Source organism: Corvus hawaiiensis, chromosome 14 (genome assembly GCF_020740725.1).
Source record: "Corvus hawaiiensis isolate bCorHaw1 chromosome 14, bCorHaw1.pri.cur, whole genome shotgun sequence".
Taxonomy (NCBI): Eukaryota; Metazoa; Chordata; class Aves; order Passeriformes; family Corvidae; genus Corvus; species Corvus hawaiiensis.
The window spans coordinates 10,416,111-10,430,865 of record NC_063226.1 but is presented as its reverse complement, the minus strand read 5'-3'; the positions used below and the strand labels follow the sequence as shown (position 1 = coordinate 10,430,865).

The 14,755-nt window shown below is 45.4% G+C and overlaps 1 protein-coding gene across 1 annotated transcript in view; it reads left to right on the top strand.

Annotated features, from left to right (window-relative positions):
• Positions 1-3,558: 3,558 nt before the first annotated feature.
• LOC125333237 (endogenous retroviral envelope protein HEMO-like) overlaps positions 3,559-14,755 on the top strand; it is a 50,892-nt gene continuing 39,695 nt past the window's right edge. Inside the window, exon 1 of the mRNA XM_048319032.1 lies at positions 3,559-3,698. The gene's annotated coding sequence lies outside the window, so the exon portion shown is untranslated. The remainder of the gene's footprint in view (positions 3,699-14,755) is intronic.

Sequence of the window (14,755 nt, the reverse complement as noted above, 5' to 3'; positions counted from 1 at the left end):
TGGACAGGGCTTTGAGTAACAGGGTCTAGTGGAAGTTGTGCCAGCCCATGGGAGGTACACTGCAACTAGATGAGCTTTAAGGTCACTTTCAAAATAAACCATTTTATGATTCTATCTTTCCTGATGGCAGAATTGGAAATTACCATTACACACAGAAAAGACATTTCTACCAACTAAGGAAAAGCTTGTATTTTCCTGTGCAGATAAATGGAAGAATTTCATATTCACAAGTGGACAAAAAGCAAAACAAAAACCTGGAAGTGTCAGTTTTGTTCAAGAATAGTAAGACTATTCTTGGCGAGAGAGTTCAGCAACAAAATTTGGATCTCAAACTCCTAGACTAAGATGATGTTTAGCAAGTCTATTGTTTAGATTAATCACTTTAGCTTCCTTTTGAAAACAAATGCCAGCCTAGACTGGGGGAAAAGATTTTGTAAGAAAAGTAACAGGGTAATTCAGTCATGGCCTCCCAACAAAACGTGCTGTTTGTTCAATAGAAGCAAATAATGTTCTGGATCCATATTTGGACTTCATCCAATTATTCACTGTTTAGCCAAGAAATGGGACAAATCCACTAAGAATTATTATTTATTTGGAAATTGGTAGTGTATGTTATAAACCAGCTTCAACTGTCCAGCTTAACATACAGCCTCTGGGATTTTTTATCTATTATCCTGAATTCCTTAAACCCATTCAGTTCCAGCAATTTGCTTCCAAGGCCTGACCCAGTGTACCTTTCTCCACCAGGTGAATGTTGCTGGATGGCAGATGCAGGTCTTGGAGGAGCAGGAGGTCAGTAAGTTTGGGCCATTAGTAGTGGTAGGTCTGTTGCTATGACACTTTGATTTCCCTGAGGAAAATATTCTGAGCAACTCGGTTCTGATCATTAAAGTCCCTCAAAATACTATTTCAGATAATTCTCAACGATGCTGGCATAATTCTCTGATTAGAAATAATTGCGACAGGAAATTTACCCTTTCCTATTTGGCTTTTGCAGAACATGTCAGCTAAAATTTATTCTGTAGTTTGCAGCAACAAAAAAATGATAAGTGATCTAAAATTATCTAAACACATACATTTAATAGAGATACACATGGCACAGCCAAAATCTTCAAGAGGCTGTACATAGATGGAGCTGCTTCCCTAGAGGAGCTGCTGGTCTAGAATTTAAGCAGTGGTCTTTATTTGGTCTTGCCCAGAAGCCGTTGTCTGATCCCAAGTGATTGGGTGCCTGGGTTTAATGGGAAGTCATCCTTAATAAGATTGGTTGAGACATGGACTTCAGAAAAGAACACACTGTCTGGAGCACTACACTGAGCCTGCTTTATTCTGTGTTGATCACAAGGCAGAGCAGAAAGCCCAAATGGCTCTGCCCCCTGAAACCTCACACACTACAATCCACGTGTGTTGGGAAATCAAACATGGCACAGTTTGCACAGAGATGACAGCAGAGTTAGGAAGGTTACAGTTTCTCTCCCACAGGAATTTGGCATTTCAGCCTTTCCAGTCTTCCTGTTTAGAGGAAGACTTACTGGCTTTAAACAAAGTTTCCACACTAATGATGCAATTAATATTGTGCATCTCCACTCGTGCAGAGTTTCGTTATTGTTCGTGCCACATTAGGTTCTTTCAAGGCTTTCTATGCTCTGACTGCAGCCCATGGGCTCTGAGGGTGACTCTGCACCTCCACTTGAACAATGTCACTTTCCTGGCAAGGGACCAAGCCCTGTCTAGCATTTCCCATGCCATAAGCTGTAGCTCCATGGATCCCAAATGCCTTTGGCTAGGCAGGAGAAATGCTTTGTATGGGGAATTATAAGAGAGAACTGAGTTGTGAGCTGTAAAACCTGCCTGCAGAGGCACATGGCAGCACAAAGGAGCACATGACAGCACACAGAGGCTCGTCTCCACCGGACCCTGGGGGGAGGAGGTGTCACACGGCAGACCCCTAGAGAGAGGAGCCTGCCGGGAGCTGACAGACGAGTGAACATCGAGTGATCATCCCATAAAAGGACATTGAGAAAGTGTGTTGCTGATGTGGCAACATGGGGTAGGTCACGTCAAATAAGGAAATACTGTGCCTTAGAAAAGTGTATAAAACCAACTCACTCCTTTGAATAAACGATTCAGATTCCCTGCTGGTCTGGGTCTGAGAGTCAATCGTCGACAAATGGTGTCCCCGTGTGAGGAATTTCTTATACGCCTAACTGTGCGTCCGTCAGTGAGCCCCATGGGACTTGAAGTGCTGCTGCAAGAAGCAGGAACGCTGGCCAGCGGTAATCCCTACAAGTTGTAGGTGAGCCATGGGAGACGTAGGAGATGGGGTATCCCAAGAACAGAACGTCCCAGAGACGTTAAAACAGATATTAAAGAAATGTGGCAGGAAAGGTGAGTCTACAGATTTGAACAGACTCTTGTTCTGGGCAAAGAACTGTGATTCAACTTTAGATAGGACCAATATTTTTAATCCTCAGACATGGGACTATGAAAAATGAGGTTCACTCTCCTGTGAGAATTTAAAAAGTTTAATATAAAGACAATAAGAGACACATAAAATAAAGCAAAGAGGTAACGGCTGGGTGCCTTGGCGCTCTGCCAAGAGCACACCTGATGCTTGAGGATAGTCCTTTTTATACCATTTTTACTGTCTGTTCTCTATGCGTATTCAAACTTTTCCAAGAGCTGTTCTGCATGGCCACTCCTTGGTCCCACCTGTTTAGAGCATGCATATTCTTCTGCCTTTCGGTTTTATTTCTTTTGATTCTTGGGCCTGGGCTCTCTAGGTGAGAGTTGATAGTTGAGTGGGCCTCTTAATTCCCTAGACAGTCAGGGTTGATAGCAGTTTTTGGGCCTCTTTGCCCCCCGGGCAGAGCGGTGATAGCGGCTCTGGGCTCCCCTGGGCCCCCCCGTTCTCTGGGCAGAGTAGCCTTTGGGCCCCTTTGTTCTCTGGACAAAGTGTTGATTAGCAGCTTTTCAGGCCTCATCCTCTGTTCGCTTGGAGGTTATCTTACTTGCTCACACTTGCTAATATTCTTGCTAAAAAGAAAGAAAACTACATCCACAGAGCAAAAGCATTTGTAACATTATATAATATCTACTTTAATACTTGCGAGAAGCCAATATTACAATATATGTTTATAACAGGACGTTTCAGATGTGTTGCGGAACCGAGTTACACGTGGCGACACAGCACTGATGGAGCTTTTGTGTCCATGGAGGGCAGTGTATAAGGCGATCACAGCACATGCGGCACCCAGAGACCGGACAAAAAAAGCCTCTTGTGCTACTGCAGCAGCCGTGCCAAGCCCTTCTGCACCGCCAGCGAGCGACCGTAAGTCTGTCGGGGCTGTGGGAAGAGAACCAGATGGCCCCTCATCCGCCGACCCGTTTGACCCTGGAGGGAAGGCGGACGGCACCGTGGAAAAGCTCGCCCCGCCCCACGCCATGCGGCATCAGCTGGAGCCGGATCGCGGCGAGTGGCTGGAGCCCAGGGGGAGCGTATTCCCTCTCCATTTGCCTTCTGCGAGAGTGCAGCGGCGGCAGCAGACGCGGCGAGGAGAGAGCGTGCGGTACCGCGAGGGCGCGGCGCCGGCGAGCAGCCGCGCTGGCGAGCACATGGCAGAGCTGCGCCGCGGCGGCAAGCGAGCGGCGCTGGGGAGCACACGCCGGCGAGCACACGGCGGAGCCGGAAAGGAGTGGTGAGCACATGGCAAAGCCGCGCGGCGCCGGCAAGCACATAGCAGCGAGCACATGGCAAAGCCGTGCCGCTGCCGCGCCCAGCAGCCGCCCCCATGCTGCGGACGGGAGGGATCGGCAGCGCTGGAGGCTGGCCTGGCCGCGGCTCCACTCGGCGCATGGCAGGGGCCGCGGGCAGCTCTCTGCATGTGAGAGGTGAAGAGATGGGCCGGCGGACGTCTGCTGGCCGCTGGACCCGTGCTCCCACTCAGCCAGCGGGGGCTGGGGAGCCGGCGGGGATCACACTGTTACTCTCGGGAGGTGGTACTGTGCTAGAAAAAAGGACTAAGTGGACCAGTAGCCCCTTCCCCAGGGGTGGGGATGCTGCAGCATACAGCATTTTGCACCACCTTGTGCGGGAATGGCTGCAGGCTAAGCATACCTGTCCTGCAGTTGGTCCACAGAACTCTTCTGGTTTTGTTAGTCAAAATGTTTACCCTATCTCAAAGATTGCTTTTTGTGATGGGTAATAATTATAATTTATAAGCTATTTTTTTAAGGAGGAATTAGCCTTGTTACCTTTTGAAACCACTTATAGAGTTAATGTTATTATAATTGGAATTTTCCAAAGCCTAGATTTATATGCATTCTGTGGAACAGTGAAGTATTTAAGCAGTTAATGATATTACCTTGCTTTTTTTTACTTGGTGCACACTTGTTGTTGTATTAGATGTATTACTTCACTGTTCATAGTAAGAAAACTGCATGTTATGTTACACATTTTCCTGAATTTAGTAAACTGAAAAATGTTTGTGTTACATATTGTTAGAACAGAAAAGGGAGAATGCAGAGATGGGGTGCACCCCCCGCGAAAGATTGTAAAGAAGTTTACATGTTCTTTATTTTTCAATCGAATTCAGAATGATATTAATAAAGTTTTTAAGCAATTTTATAAGCATTTTAGAGAAATCCTCTCAGTCAAAGCTTAAGGCTCTGGCCAAGCCCTAGCCCTGGCTGACTAGGTGTTGATACCATCAGACCCAAGTGTTTCTGCTCTAAAAGTGTAATCAAGTCATTTTGACTTACTAATTTGATCTCACAAAAGCTGGACCCTCTTTCAAAGTAAACTTAAAAGTCTTGCTTAGGAAAGACTTTCTAAAGTCCTCACTACGAAACAGGACCTTCCAGCAGCTACAGACTCTGAGTGATGGTAAAAGTTTTCTACAACTTTACATTGTTTCTCAAAGTTCAATCTGTTTAATCACTGTAACAGAGCTTATTTGATTAGGGCTGTAGACCAAACACGTTCTATCATGGTGTCCCGCAGTGGTAGGGACGAGAGATCCAGCAGGCAGGCATTGTGTAGCACGATTCCTTTCTTTAATTATTTTACAAACTCTTTTATAGACTTTTTTCTTCATAGTCTAATTGGTCAAAGGATCAGCCACCCCTTGGGGTGATTGGCTAAAATCCTAAAACATCCATTGTCAAAATATTTTTCTACTGTACTATAAACAAAGCTTTGCAAGGTCGCAGGTGTTCATAGCTTATAGAACTCTACTCATATCTTCCTTGAGAGAGAAAAATATCTCACGGGACTAGAAAGAAGCAAGAGAAATTCTTGCTAGCTGCATATTTGTATCCACAGTGTTCTAATGTTAAAAGTGTTTTGTTTCATAATTCTTATTTGTATAAAGCAGAAAAGGGAGAATTATGGGGAATTATAAGAGGGAACTGAGTTGTGAGCGGTAAAACCTGCCTGCAGAGGCACATGGCAGCACAAAGGAGCACATGACAGCACACAGAGGCTCGTCTCCACCGGACCCTGGGGGGAGGAGGTGTCACACAGCAGACCCCTAGAGAGAGGAGCCTGCCGGGAGCTGACAGACGAGTGAACATCGAGTGATCATCCCATAAAAGGACGTTGAGAAAGTGTGTTGCTGATGTGGCAACACGGGATAGGTCACACAATATAAAGAAATACTGTGCCTTAGAAAAGTGTATAAAACCAACTCACTCCTTTGAATAAACAGTTAAGATTCCCTGCTGGTTTGGGTTCGAGATTCAGTCGTTGACAGTTTGCATGCAGAGACCTGCAGCTTGTGCATTATTTTCTGCCTCAGGTGCTACAGGGGCAGTGAAACACCTCCCGGCAGACCTGGCTGCTACTCAACTGCCTCCCATGGATTAGGTGAAACAAATAAACTCAAGCAACTGCTGTAGCAAGGTATCTGAAGGCAAAGAGGGCTGCCAAGCAATTAGTGTCCAAACGATGCCTAATTAGTCCCTTGGGTGCATCATATTACAGAACAAAGCAGAAGATGTCTGTCTGGGTGTTATATTGGGAGTGTGCGATTCTGATCTGATTTGGGCGGGTGCAAGGCAGGAGGAGCAGGGCTGTTGGATGATCCCCATCTGGGGAGAAACCTTTCCTTGCTCTCACAGCACTGGTGACAGTTCTGACTCGGCGAGGCAGCTTGTGCTGGCAGGGGAGGGCACGAGAAGAGCTCTCAGTCTGCAAGTGGTGCACTATAGAGAGCTGCAAGTTTTATTCTGAATCAGCTGTAATAAAAAAGATAGAGATATAAAGGCAGTTTTGTGTAGCCTGTTAGAGATGCATTGTAGAACTTAAGACTGATGCACAGTAAATTATACAACATGAGTAATGTAAAGCATGTTGGTTTGGGGGTAGTAATGAGAAACGGTCTGCTTCTAATTGACAACATGAGAAATTTCTTAGCTAAAATCAGGCAGTCAAAGCTGACCAAATGTTACAGTTAAATTCCAGATCAAAAAATAGACAGAATTTGAATGAGGACTGTTGGGATTTTGGGGATTTGGATGACTGAGAGATGTCACAGAGATGAGTTATTGCTGAATCAGTCTCATGTTTATTGAAGGATGAGACAGGAGAGATGTTGCGAACAACATCTCTAATATCAAAAGTAGCAGTTACAGTAGCAATAGCAAAAGCAGCAGCAATGGCAGCTGCAGCGGGCACGGATGCCAAGGTAGCAGCAGCTGCAGCAGATACAAAAGCTGAGGTAGTTAGCAGCTTTATTCTACAAGGCCTTATATACTTTTTTAAGCCAATAAACAAATGCCACAAGGCTTGTTAGCACATCATCACGGTACATGATTTTGCCGCAATGCATATTTTCTTAACCAATCATCATATTGCTATTAAAGCTTGTTGTACAGGCTTACATTACTACATCTTAACTTTCTAAAAAACTCTATTATAAAATTTATTGTTAAACTCAAAGTTCTTTACTCTTTTACTTATCACTATTATTTCTTGCATAAAACATGTTTTTACTTGTTAAAATTACATTTCTACTTTTATAAAGCATACTTATTTTAAGACTGCAAAACTACGTTCTTATTTTAAACTGCAAAAGCTCATTGTTCTAACTCAGGCAGCCTTCGCCAAGGTCTCAGATCGAAACATGTATCCATTTCTATCTGTTCAAGCATAATGCTGTTTATGTACCTGTCAGCACCTGCAAGTTCTCTGTAGCTTCATTTCCCACAGAGGACCAAAATCCTCCTCAGTAACTGTTGGTAAATCCCAGCAAACCACACTTCTGTGTTTAAAGGAAAACACAGGCATGCATTGGTTGGCTTTGGCAGAAAAGAAACAAATTTGCTTTCCCAAATCTGCTGACATGTTTATCAGGATACTGTGAATGAATATATTGCACTTGCCAATATAGCACACAGTGACAGCTGAAGATAGAAAATTATTTGAAAAGAAATGACAATTTTTTTGGCTGCACACTTGGGGCTTTATTTGCGCTGTCTGCACAGTGAATTGCACTTCTGAGCAAGATGAGACCGAGCAGCAAAGCTGACTGCTGACTGGCTTTGGGAAAAGAGTGGTAGGGGAATTCTGGAGGATAAACAGGTCACCCAAGCACTGCAACACCCAGTAGACCCCTCCTGCTGTCTCCAGTGCCCTGGACCTCTGCAGAAACTGAGAGGTCTCTGCCCTTAATGGGTATTTATATTTTAAAAGTCTGAAAAATATTTTCAACCCATTTGCTTTAATTCTTCTGTAGTTTTCACTCTGTACTGCCTGGTTGGAACAGAGAACATGCAACAAAAAGGACAGGAGCTAATGATGAAAAATACCCTTTGCTTTCAGCTTTTTGTGTTTGCTGGAAAATAATAGATTTTCTTGGCAAATATCAAGAGGATATTTGTGACTGAGCTTGCTCTAATGAACGTGACCTGTGCTGAGCCTGTAAGGCCTGTTGCACTTTCAGATGATTTCACCACTTTACAATTCAGCTCTTATGATAACATTTAACACACACTTGTTAAACCATTCAGTGCAAAGGCAGCATAAAGTTCAGCAAAGGGCAGCACTGGGCACAATCAGTTTCAAGGTGGAGTCCATCTTACAGAACAAAACTCAAGTGAACAGCACAAAGACTGAGATGTTGTAACTTTTTAGGGCAGGCAGTAGAAATTCATTGACAGTGCTAATGTGATTTAAGCAAATTGAGCAAAATAACACGTGGAACTATCTTTTAGTGCTCTTGTATTGTGTGGGTTTTACTTTGTCAGTTGTTTTAAAAAGCAACCAGCAATTTCTGGGAATGCTGAGTTAAAAAAAAAAAAAGGAGGAGGAGGGGAGAAAAAAATTATCAGGCATTTCTATAGCGTAGTAAAGATGATTAATCTGACTCAGCAAGACAGAACCAAAGACATTTCATTGACCAGTTGATATTCAGAAACATCTCTCTTTAAATATGGTTTAAAATGACACAAAAATTAAATCTGTTCCTGAAACCCTGACACATGCAAAGTTCTTGTCTTACATCTGAGCTTATGGTCAGATCTATTTTAATGTCTTTAAAAAAAAAATTCCAAGTTCTAGTAGAAAAACAGAGAGTCATCACAGCTTTTGCCTAAAAGAACACAGGGCAAAAAACAGTCTGAAATTAAAGTCTCTGGCCCAAAATATGTTCTGCACATGCCCTTTTACCTGCTCATCTGCGTAGTTGCATAGTCCTTGGCAGAGCTGCTGCTGGCAGGATGAAGGATGGACTCCCCTCAGGTGTCACTTCACCTGCCGTGACACACAGGAGCTGAATGTGCTCCTCATCTATCAGCATCAGGTACCAAGTGACCCTGAGGAGAAGCAGGCACAGGGACAGGTGGCTGTGGTGCTGTAAATGTGATGTGTCACTCACTTCCTACCCTAAGTGGTGCCCCCAATCCTCCCCTTACTCCAGGGGAGCCCCTCACTGCAGTGTGACAATACAGCAGCTTGGCCCAAGTGCCAGTCACCACTCAGCAGTGTGTGTTTGGGCCTCAAATGTGGAAAAGACAATGCTTACATGGCTGTGGGCAGAATCATCAGTCATTTTTGGGCTTCTCAAAATGTTCACCCAAGTTTGCGCAGGATGAAATTTGTTGCTGCCACAAAATGATGCAGCACCTCTGAGCAGGGCCTCTCTCAACCTGCCTGACCCTGACAAACAGGTCACATTAACTCCTATAATTTGTTAACTATTCTTTAAAAACCTTTAAAAGATTTTCTTTCACTGTGTCCAGAGTTACAGCTTACAGTTCCCAGTAGCTATTGGGAAGGAGAGGACAGATGGATCCAGACAATAGCAGCTCTAGGAAGAGAGACCTGCAGAGACTGATCGGATGTGGAAAGGAACCCATAAATTGCTGAATGATTCTGGGACTTGATTTAATGTATACAAAAGAATCTGAAAAAAGACTGAATAGCCTCTATCCTGCCAGAACACTTCTTTGCAATAAATAACCCCTACAGCAATATTTACCTCCTTTATTCCCAGCAGTGAGAGCTTCTTAACGAAACACATGCCTTCATGAAAACATTTCTGGTTCTCCTCCAGAGCAAGGGGAAGGTTCACCTGAACAGCTGAAAATGTCTGTGACCAAAATGGAATGAAATTCAGAATTCCCATTCCTGGTTCAAGCTGTCTTCTGTAAGGATTTTATTCATAGGTGATGGCTGCTATCCAGAGAACCAAATGAGGGCATTCAAGGAAAAACAGTGTTTTGTTGGCAGTTTATTGCAAGTCATTAAGTGGTGTAGTCTGGGATGAAATAACCTCCCACAGCCCTTCTATCACCCAGCCGGCCGTCTCTGATGGAAACCTTTTCAGGAATCATGAATAACTGTGAACTTGTTTTTAGCAGCTCCAGGCTTGCTCTTGGCTCTACCTCCCTCCAGATTTCCATGGCTGGAAATTGCCAATACATGGCTGAGCAGAGCAGGACACCCACTGCTGAGATAACAGAGGATCTGCTCCTGGCCCTGAGGTAGCCAAAATCCTCAGTAGCGCAGATGAGCAGGAAATTATCCAGCTATAAATCATCAACCAGGCAAATATACCAAAGACACCCAGTGAGATGGAGCGAGTGCTGACCTGGAGACTTATGCACAAGGATCCAGGATGGAGTTGGGCTCTGATGGCTCCAGCACAGTAAACCCCTCTGTGGCAGCAATCATGCTGGTGGAGCATACAAGTCCAGGTGGGCAGAAGCCATGGGCCTTTATGCTATGAGCTTGATTCTGCCTTTGCCAAGGCACAGCAAGCACTGTGCTGGAGCAGAGACTGCCCCCTGCCCAGGAATGAGGAGCTGCTGCACAGGAGCTAAAGAGGTGAACGGTCCTCACACCATACACAAGTATGGATCAAGAGCAAAGGAGAAGGTGGGGAGCTCGTCAAAGGAGATGAATTGTGGCCAGCAGATGTCTGCACTATGGTCTGTGTGCACACCACAGACTGTGCAGAGCTCACTTCTAACGCAGACAGTAGCAGGACAGCTCAGAAAGAGGAAGAACTCTGCTGTGGCTCTTCTTGGGCTTTGTGCAGCTGCCTGGTGAAATCCTGCCCTATCCCACCATCATACCAGTTAGCCCTCAATTCATGACATTTTGAGTACTTTTTCCTGGCTGGCTCTAGTAAGGGAGCACCTCAGCAGGGAACCAGCTTGTGATTTGAAATTAATATAAAAATGCACTTCTCTAAATACCGTACCACCTAGCCTATTTTCAAGCAAAGACAACCACACATAGGAATATTTGACTGAGAGCTCTAATTAGAAGATAAAACCTTGCATTAAAGCTAGGTGCTTGCTGGAAGTTGCTACATTTTCATTCTGTTTGTGGCTGCATTCTGTTATCATCCTGCTTTCAACCTTCTGCAATTAGTGTCTATTTTAATGAAGACTGCTGTGGCTGATCTAAATACCAGAATATCTTGTATGCAGTACACAGGAGTCCCTTTTCCCTTCAGAAGTGCTGTAGTGTTCGTTTGCATAGATCCATGACCAGGCACATTTAACAGGATGGATCAAAGTGCTTCTAAATGCATTGTTAGATCCATTGTAAAATTCAGGGCATCTCCAGAATCAGCCCAAGTGTAGCTGTACCTGGGCCTGTCAGTGCGTTTCTGGATTGCTGTACCTAAAATGCTCCTGTTTCTTCCCCACTGGGGTTGCTTAGAAGGACTTGCAAGCACAAGTTGCAGCAAGCAGGGTCATCCAAACATCTGAGCAGGGCTGGGGATCCCCTGCCTGAGGAGACCCTGGGAACAAGGGTGTCTTTGGTGCTTGCTAACATTCAGATGCACCCTCCAGCATTTCATGGCCATGGAGGGGTGCAAAGCACCTCTGTCTCACCAGCTTCCTTTCTGCTGCCAGGGCTTCCTAGCCTGAGAAGAGGTGATCAGGGAGCACAGATACAAAACAGAGGCAAGTTCTGTGCCTTGAGAAAAAAACCTCTGCAGCTCCAACAGGGTTTTGTCTCCTTTTCCCTTCCTCGTGCAGTCTCTCCACCTTCCCCGGCCTTTCTCAGCTGATTGATGCCAAGATCCAAGCAGGGCACTTCACCAGTGATCCTTCCCCTTTTCATCACTATCAGCAAAAGAAACAAATGTATGTTTTTTCCTGTGGTGTAGAGCTGATGAACTCTTAAAAGCCTGTTTTCTTGTCTGAGAACTCAGAACCCTGAGGAATCTGCTTCCCTTGCATCTTTCTTGTGTTGAGGTGGAATTAGTCACATTTTTTGCAGATGACAGCAGTTTCTCAGAAAAGAAAGAGCAAGTTCCAGACAATTTATAGGCTTATGCAAAAAAACCCAGTAAATCAGTCTCTAGCTGTTTGGACTGTGCTCTCTTTTCATTGCACACAAGCAACTTCCATCACCACTAATACGCAAATAAAGATATTTGGCCTCTATCTTTTCTACAGGGAGAAAACCCTCATCAATGCCACGTATCCTGCAGCCAAGGCTGGTCACATGTCAGACCATATTTTCTTCCCTAGCCTCAGTCCATGCAGGCTAAGAAACCCACAGGATCCCACATATCCATAGACCAAACCTCTAAAGATGTTTCAGTTTAGTTCTGCCTCAGGTGAGGTTTTTCACAAGTTATTTTTCATATCACAGAAGCATTGTAACTACAAAACTGTAGTGATGGAAACTGAGCCTCAGCTGGTGAGGGCTGTTTAGTCTGTTGTTAATATACAGCTGACAGCTCAGAGACACTGAAAATGCATCTTAGATCCCTGTCCTTACCCAGGCATTTTCTGCATACCAAAATTAACTGTGGTCAACAAAGAAACCTTGGATTGGTCAACAGTGAAATCTTTTAAGCAAATGCACAGATGAATCATTGTGCCAAGTCTAGGGAAAGGGGAAAATCTGTATTTAGGATGCATGTTCTCTGCAGGCCCAGAGGAGTTGTGAAATCCATGAGCTTCTGCAGATACCCCCTTGGCAAGGCTGACTTAGAGAGGTGCAAAAGAGGCTGGTATTAAATATTGCTGCCTTGACTGGTGGCACTATGTGGTTGTGCTCCCAGCAGAGCTGTGCTCCGTGGTGTGATCCTGAAAGGAGTAGGGAGTTCCATGAAGGTCTGAAAAATTCAAATTAGGGCTGTCCATCTACACAATAGCTTTTCTCATGTCTCATGGGTAAGGCAACTTAATCAGCTACGGTGAGTTTGAGAATGGGATGCTAGGATTGGGAATTTTACATTTGTGGGTTTGAAGAAGGGCTTTTAATAGGGCGTGGAGAACCATCATGAAAGAGGCCACTGCAAATGCTCAGCAAAATGCAGGCTGAGAAGGGTCTTCTGCCAGCAGACTCTCCTGGGGGGACATAGGGCAGTGGGGAGGGGAAAGCCATTTCAGCAGAGGATAAGGCTGCCTCAGGGACAGGCAGAGATGGCCACAAACTCCTTTGGGCTGGAAAACTGAAGCTAAGAAGGGTCTTCAGAGCAGTGGAGGCTGGATACTCCCCAGCAGAAGTGGGGGGAGAAGCTGTCTGCCCCAGGTCCTGTGCCTGTGGGTTGGCAAATGCCTTGGCTCTGGCAGCCCCTTATTTCTCCAATGACAGTCAATGGGAGGATAAAATGTGTGCAGCTCTTGCCACTGTCAGTAACACAGTAGGCTCCATGAGTTTTATGAACACTCCTGGCAATAATGACGAAAGTTCTGTTCCTGAAGCAGCTGAGGCAGACATTACCAACTGCAAATAATTCACAGACAACATAAAGCAGCCTCTCTGTCTCCTTCCCTCCCTCTCCCCTCAGCACTTGGCTTTGCTTTGGAATCTACCATGGGTTCCCCTTGAGATTTCTGCCAGTCACCACATTCCATCTTCAATCCTACACCTCCTCAATCAATGGCGAGGGTGAGGGATGTCCTCAGACTCCAGGGATGGGTAGCTGGAGAGTGATAGTGCCATTGATCATCTGATGGCATAAGGTGGGGAGCCCATGCCCTGACACCTTCCTCCTGGAGCCCAGCAAGAGGAGGGTTAATAGTTTTAGCCTGGTGTCTTCTCCAGTCATGATCTATGGAAAGAGCAAATCTCATGTTGCTCAGATCTATGTGCCTCTGCAACAAGCTGAGGATATTTCTGCAGTGCAACAAAGTGCTGCTGAAAGAGGGGATGTAGGGACAAAAGTCTCCAAATGCTGCCAGTGGCACTGAGATTCTTGGTTTTTTGGCACCTGATACCCAAGCTTTTAAGTTACTCTTAGGTCATGGTCTTTACTGCACAAGCCACAGCATTGCAAATTGTCTTTTTAATACAGGAAAGTTGAGATTTTTCACCTCCTGACCTCTTGGGGTCCCTCCCCCCTGCCATGGAGCCCTGGGAGAGGGACCCTGGGGGGGGAGGCACGGGGTTTCCCTAGCTCCTGGTCAGCCTTGTTCCCATTGGTTGGTTTGTGTTTCCCTGCGCGGGCAAAGGACCCTTGGTCCGGTGATTGAGCAGTTCCTCGGCAGAGTCCCGGCCATGCGACTAGGGAAATAAACATCTCTGAAACATCTACCAAGAATCTGTCCACATATATATTTCTTTTCCACGGGACTCCTGGTTTGATGTAGGCATGTTACAGTATCCCCGCTGTAACAAATGGTGGGGAATTGTGAGCAGAACGATCCCCGATCCCTAAGTGACTGATTTGTGTGAGTAAACCCTAGAAACTTTGGATTCCTCTTCTTGGTTTTGTTTTGCTATTCCATCTCTAAACTATGGAGGAACCGTGGGAAGACTCTTGGCTTTCAGAGCCGCATATGGACTTATCTTAAACTTAAAAAGATTCTTGAACAACGATTTGTAAATTTTAGCTTGATTCAAGCTCAAAAAGAACTGAAACACTTCCTGGCATGGTTGTTTAAGAACTTTTTCTATGTTTCTTGGGATTTAATTCTTACCAAGGAGTTTTGGAACGCCGCTTGGACACAGTTAATTTTTGAGTCAAAATATATGCCGATGGAAGAATATTTTCATGAACATTATTTAATTACTGAGACTGTTGAGCAATGTCAGCTGTGTCCTGGCGAAGGGAAGCCTGCCTCAGGGACCGTGAGACCCAGGCCATGTGGACCGAGCGCTCTGTGAGCAGCAGCAAGGCAGTTCCCGCGTGCGGGCGGGGCCATGCGAGCCGCAGTGTCGGTGGCGGAGTGAGGCGCAGCGGGAGCGGCGCGACCCAGCAGTGCCTGCCCGGCCCCGCACAGTGTGTGGTGGAGCGAGCCCCATGAACGCCCGACCGAGAGGGGCGGCATGCGGGCG